The sequence below is a fragment of the Pleurodeles waltl genome, chromosome 6, assembly GCF_031143425.1.
Source record: "Pleurodeles waltl isolate 20211129_DDA chromosome 6, aPleWal1.hap1.20221129, whole genome shotgun sequence".
NCBI classification, from domain to species: Eukaryota; Metazoa; Chordata; class Amphibia; order Caudata; family Salamandridae; genus Pleurodeles; species Pleurodeles waltl.
The window spans coordinates 1,378,754,901-1,378,760,900 of record NC_090445.1 but is presented as its reverse complement, the minus strand read 5'-3'; positions in this window follow the sequence as shown (position 1 = coordinate 1,378,760,900).

Genomic DNA, 6,000 nt, shown 5'->3' with positions numbered 1-6,000 from the left:
GCTCGGAGTGTTACAAGTTGTTTTTCTTCGAAGAAGTCTTTTCGAGTCACGAGACCGAGGGACTCCTCCCATTTCGGCTCCATTGCGCATGGGCGTCGACTCCATCTTAGATTGTTTTCCCCCGCAGAGGGTGAGGTAGGAGTTGTGTATGCTAGTAATAGTGCCCATGCAATGGAGTGAAAACGTATGTACATAATGTAGTTTAAAGTAATATATTTACAAATTTACAAATGTTCAAGATCAACTTCTAAACGGCTACAGGCTCCCGGGGAGGCGGGTGGGAACATGTGAATCTGCAGCAACTAATGCCACGAACAGATGTACACTGGGTAAGTGACATTTTCCGTTCGATGGCATGTGTAGCTGCAGATACACATGCTGTGCATAGACTAGTAAGCAGTTATCTCCCCAAAAGCGGTGGTTCAGCCTGTAGGAGTTGAAGTTGTTTGAAACAATGTTCGTAGTACTGCTTGGCCTACTGTGGCTTGTTGTGCCGCTAGCACATCTACACAGTAGTGTTTGGTAAATGTATGAGGCGTAGACCATGTAGCTGCCTTACATATTTCGGTCATTGGAATATTTCCTAGAAAGGCCATGGTAGCACCTTTCTTTCTAGTTGAGTGTGCCTTTGGTGTAATAGGCAGTTCTCTTTTTGCTTTAAGATAACAGGTTTGAATGCACTTAACTATCCATCTAGCAATGCCTTGTTTAGAAATTGGATTTCCTGTATGAGGTTTCTGGAAAGCAATAAATAATTGTTTTGTTTTTTGAATTAGTTTTGTTCTGTCAATGTAGTACATTAACGCTCTTTTGATGTCTAATGTATGTAGTGCTCTTTCAGCTACATAGTCTGGCTGTGGGAAGAACACTGGTAATTCAACTGTTTGATTTAAGTGGAACGGTGATATGACTTTTGGTAAAAATTTAGGATTTGTCCGTAGAACTACTTTATGCTTGTTTATTTGAATAAATGGTTCTTGTATGGTAAATGCTTGAATCTCACTTACTCTTCTTAAAGATGTGATGGCAATTAAAAATGCAACTTTCCATGTTAAGTATTGCATTTCACAAGAGTGCATGGGCTCAAAAGGTGGACCCATGAGTCGTGTTAAGACAATGTTGAGGTTCCATGAAGGAACTGGTGGTGTTCTTGGTGGTATAATTCTCTTTAGGCCTTCCATAAATTCTTTTATGACTGGTATCCTAAATAGAGAAGTTGAGTGCGTAATTTGCAGGTAAGCTGAAATTGCTGCAAGATGTATCTTAATGGAAGAAAAAGCTAGCTTTGACTTTTGCAAATGTAGTAAGTATCCTACGATGTCTTTGGCAGATGCGTGTAAGGTTTGAATTTGATTATTATGGCAGTAATAAACAAATCTTTTCCACTTATTTGCATAGCAATGTCTAGTGGTAGGTTTCCTAGCTTGTTTTATGACCTCCATACATTCCTGTGTAAGGTCTAAGTGTCCGAACTCTAGGACTTCAGGAGCCAGATTGCTAGATTCAGCGATGCTGGATTTGGGTGTCTGATCTGTTTGTGTTGCGTTAACAGATCTGGTATGTTTGGTAGTTTGACATGAGGCACTACTGAGAGGTCTATTAGTGTTGTGTACTAAGGTTGTCTTGCCCATGTTGGCGCTATTAGTATGAGTTTGAGTTTGTTTTGACTCAATTTGTTTACTAGATATGGAAGGAGTGGGAGAGGGGGAAAAGCGTAAGCAAATATCCCTGACCAACTCATCCATAACGCATTGCCCTGAGACTGATCTTGTGGGTACCAGGATGCGAAGTTTTGGCATTTTGCGTTTTCCTTTGTTGCAAATAGATCTATTTGTGGTGTTCCCCAACTCTGGAAGTAAGTATTCAGTATTTGGGGGTGAATCTTCCATTCGTGGATCTGTTGGTGATCCCGAGAGAGATTGTCTGCTAACTGATTCTGAATTCCTGGAATAAATTGTGCTATTAGGCGAATGTGGTTGTGAATCGCCCAATGCCATATTCTCTGTGCCAGGAGACACAACTGTGTTGAGTGTGTCCCTCCCTGTTTGTTTAGGTAATACATAGTTGTCATGTTGTCCGTTTTGACAAGAATGTGTTTGTGGCTTATTATGGGTTGAAATGCTTTCAGCGCTAGAAATACTGCCAATAGTTCTAAGTGATTTATGTGAAACTGTTTTTGGTGAGTGTCCCATTGTCCTTGGATGCTGTATTGATTGAGGTGTGCTCCCCACCCTATCATGGAGGCATCTGTCGTTATTACATATTGTGGCACTGGATCTTGGAAAGGCCGCCCTTGGTTTAAATTTATACTGTTCCACCATTGAAGCGAGGTGTATGTTTGGCGGTCTACCAACACCAGATCTAGAAGTTGACCCTGTGCCTGTGACCACTGTGATGCTAGGCACTGTTGTAAGGGCCGCATGTGCAACCTTGCGTTTGGGACAATGGCTATGCATGAGGACATCATGCCTAGGAGTTTCATCACCATTTTGACTTTTATTTTTTGTTTTCGATACATGGCCTGTATTACATTGTGAAATGCCTGAACCCTTTGTGGACTTGGAGTGGCAATCCCTTTTGCTGTGTTGATTGTCGCCCCTAAGTATTGCTGTGTTTGACACGGCAGAAGGTGTGACTTTGTGTAGTTGATTGAGAAACCTAGTTTGTGGAGGGTTTCTATGACATACTTTGTGTGTTGTGAACACCTTTTTAGCGTGTTGGTTTTGATTAACCAATCGTCTAGGTACGGGAACACATGTATTTGCTGCCTTCTGATATGTGCAGCTACGACTGCCAGACACTTTGTAAAAGCTCTTGGCGCAGTTGTTATTCCGAATGGCAACACCTTGAATTGGTAATGTATCCCTTGGAATACAAACCTTAAGTACTTTCTGTGTGAAGGATGTATCGGTATATGGAAATATGCATCCTTTAGGTCTAGTGTTGTCATGTAGTCTTGTTGTTTGAGTAGTGGGATTACGTCTTGTAATGTCACCATGTGAAAGTGATCTGATTTGATGTAGGTATTTAATGTTCTGAGATCTAATATAGGTCTCAGACTCTTGTCTTTTTTGGGTATGAGAAAGTACAGAGAGTAAACTCCTGTTCCTTTCTGGTGTTTTGGTACTAATTCTATTGCTTCTTTCAGTAGCAATGCTTGAACTTCTAGTCCTAGAAGATCTATATGTTGTTTTGACATATGGTGTGTTTTCGGTGGGACGTTTGGAGGGAATTTGAGAAATTCTATGCAATAACCATGCTGGATAATTGCCAGTACCCAAGTGTCTGTTGTTATCTCCTCCCAATGTTTGTAAGATTGGCTTAGTCTCCCCCCCCACAGGTGTTATGTGTTGGGGATGTGTGACTTGGAAGTCACTGCTTGTTTTGAGGGGTTTTGGGGCTTTGGAACTTTCCTCTATTTTTTTTGGAATTGTCCCCCTCTATATTGCCCCCGAAAACTTCCCCGCTGATATTGGCTTTGATAAGTGGGCCTGGCTTGTGAGGTTGTGGCCTCTATAGGTTGACCTCAAAACCCTCCCCTAAATTGTGTTTTGCTAAATGTGCCTCTGCTTTGTGGGGAGTAGAGTGCGCCCATGGCTTTTGCCGTATCAGTATCTTTTTTGAGTTTTTCAATAGCAGTGTCGACTTCCGGCCCAAACAACTGCTGTTCATTAAAGGGCATATTCAGCACGGCTTGTATTTACGGCTTGAACCCCGACATACGCAACCATGCGTGTCTCCTTATCGTTATTGCAGTATTTACTGTCCTTGCAGCCGTATCTGCTGCATCCATTGCTGACCGTATCTGATTATTGGAGATACTTTGTCCTTCTTCTACCACTTGTTGTGCCCTTTTCTGGAACTCTTTGGCTAAGTGTTCTATGAAATGCTGCATTTCGTCCCAATGAGCTCTATCGTATCTTGCCAAAAGTGCTTGTGAATTGGCAATACGGCACTGGTTTGCTGCTTGTGCTGCAACCCTTTTACCCGCAGCATCGAATTTGCGACTCTCCTTGTCTGGAGGTGGTGCATCTCCCGAGGTATGAGAGTTTGCTCTCCTGCGAGCTGCCCCAACAACCACAGAGTCTGGTGTTAATTGCTGCGTAATATAAACAGGGTCTGTTGGTGGTGGCTTGTACTTCTTCTCCACCCTTGGAGTTATGGCCCTGCCTTTTACAGGATCCTGAAATATTTGTTTGGAATGCTTTAGCATTCCCGGGAGCATAGGTAAGCTTTGGTATTGGCTATGAGTGGAGGAGAGTGTATTAAACAAAAAGTCATCCTCAATTGGTTCTGAATGCAAGGTGACGTTATGAAAAGCAGCTGCCCTTGAGACCACCTGCGTGTAGGATGTACTGTCTTCAGGTGGCGACGGCCTCGCAGGGTAACAGTCTGGGCTGTTATCTGATACAGGAGCATCATAAAGGTCCCATGCATCGGGATCATCTTGACTCATTGCAATATGAGTTGGGGATTGCATCAGTGGTGGAGTGGCTACCGGTGATGTGTGCATTGATGGTGGTGGAGTTGTTTGTCTTGCCACCTTTGCCTGTGGCTGCTTGTCCTTTTCTTGAAAGGCAAGTCTTCTTTTCATCTTAATTGGGGGAAGAGTGCTTATCTTCCCTGTGTCTTTTTGAATGTGGAGCCTTCTTTGAGTGTAGTCTGGCTCAACTGATTCAAGTTCCTCTCCGAACTTATGTCCTTGCATCTGGGAGGACAATCCTTGTTCCTCTGTGTAGGAACCTGTTTTCGGTTCCGAGGCTGGATGTTTCGGAATCGAAATCTTTTCGGTCGCCTTTTTGGGCTCAGAGGAAACCTTCTTTATTTTCGGCGTCGTGGTGTCTCGGTGCCGAACCATTTCGGTGCCACTGTCTCGGTGCCGAATCTGCTCGGAGCCGCTGTCTCGGGCTCGAGATTGTTGTGTGATGGTATCTCGACCGGAGTCGGATGACTTCGCCACATGCATGCCCTTTTTCGGTGCCGATGATCGGTCAGCTATTTTTCAGGTTAAGCCATGGCCTGTTGGCGGTGGTGTCCCCTGGGCTTTTGTTGTCTTCTCGTGAGTTTTATGTTTCGACGTCTTACTCACGGTTTTCGGCGTTTCTTCGGGATCGAGCTCGTCCGAGTCCGATTCCTGGATGGAGAAGGTTTCTTCTTCCTCCTCGAAACACCCTTGCCCTGTCGGCGCCGACGCCATCTGCAGTCTTCTCGCTCTTCGGTCTCTTAATGTTTTCCTCGACCGAAACGCTCGACAGGCTTCACAGGTATCCTCCTTGTGCTCTGGAGACAGACACAAGTTACAGACCAGATGCTGATCTGTATATGGATACTTGTTATGACATTTTGGGCAGAAGCAGAATGGGGTCCGTTCCATCAGCCTTGAAGAGACACGTGGCCGGGCCGACCAGGCCCCAACGGGGGATCAAAAAAAACCAAAAGGGCCACCGGAGCTCTTCAAAAGTCAGTGTCGATCTGTTGTAACTAACCCGATACCGAACGCAAACAATACCGACGATTTTTCCGAGATTCTAACTAACTTTCCGACCCGAAACAAGGAGCGAAAAGGAACACGTCCGAACCCGATGGCGGAAAAAAAAACAATCTAAGATGGAGTCGACGCCCATGCGCAATGGAGCCGAAATGGGAGGAGTCCCTCAGTCTCGTGACTCGAAAAGACTTCTTTGAAGAAAAACAACTTGTAACACTCCGAGCCCAACAAAAGATGGCGGGATGTGCACAGCATGTGTATCTGCAGCTACACATGCCATCGAACATATATATATAAATAAATAAATGTATATAATACTTGTATTACACAAAAAAAAAGAAAAAGAAACAAGAAGTCAGTGTACTTTAGGAATTCAGGTATAAAAGATTGTGGTGTATCTATTTTGGACTATGGAGAGAGTACTGGCACCTGCACCGTTTTTACAGACGGCAGGGACACCCCCTGTGGAATGGCAAACATGGAAGGAGACATTTGAAGCATATCTAGAGGCT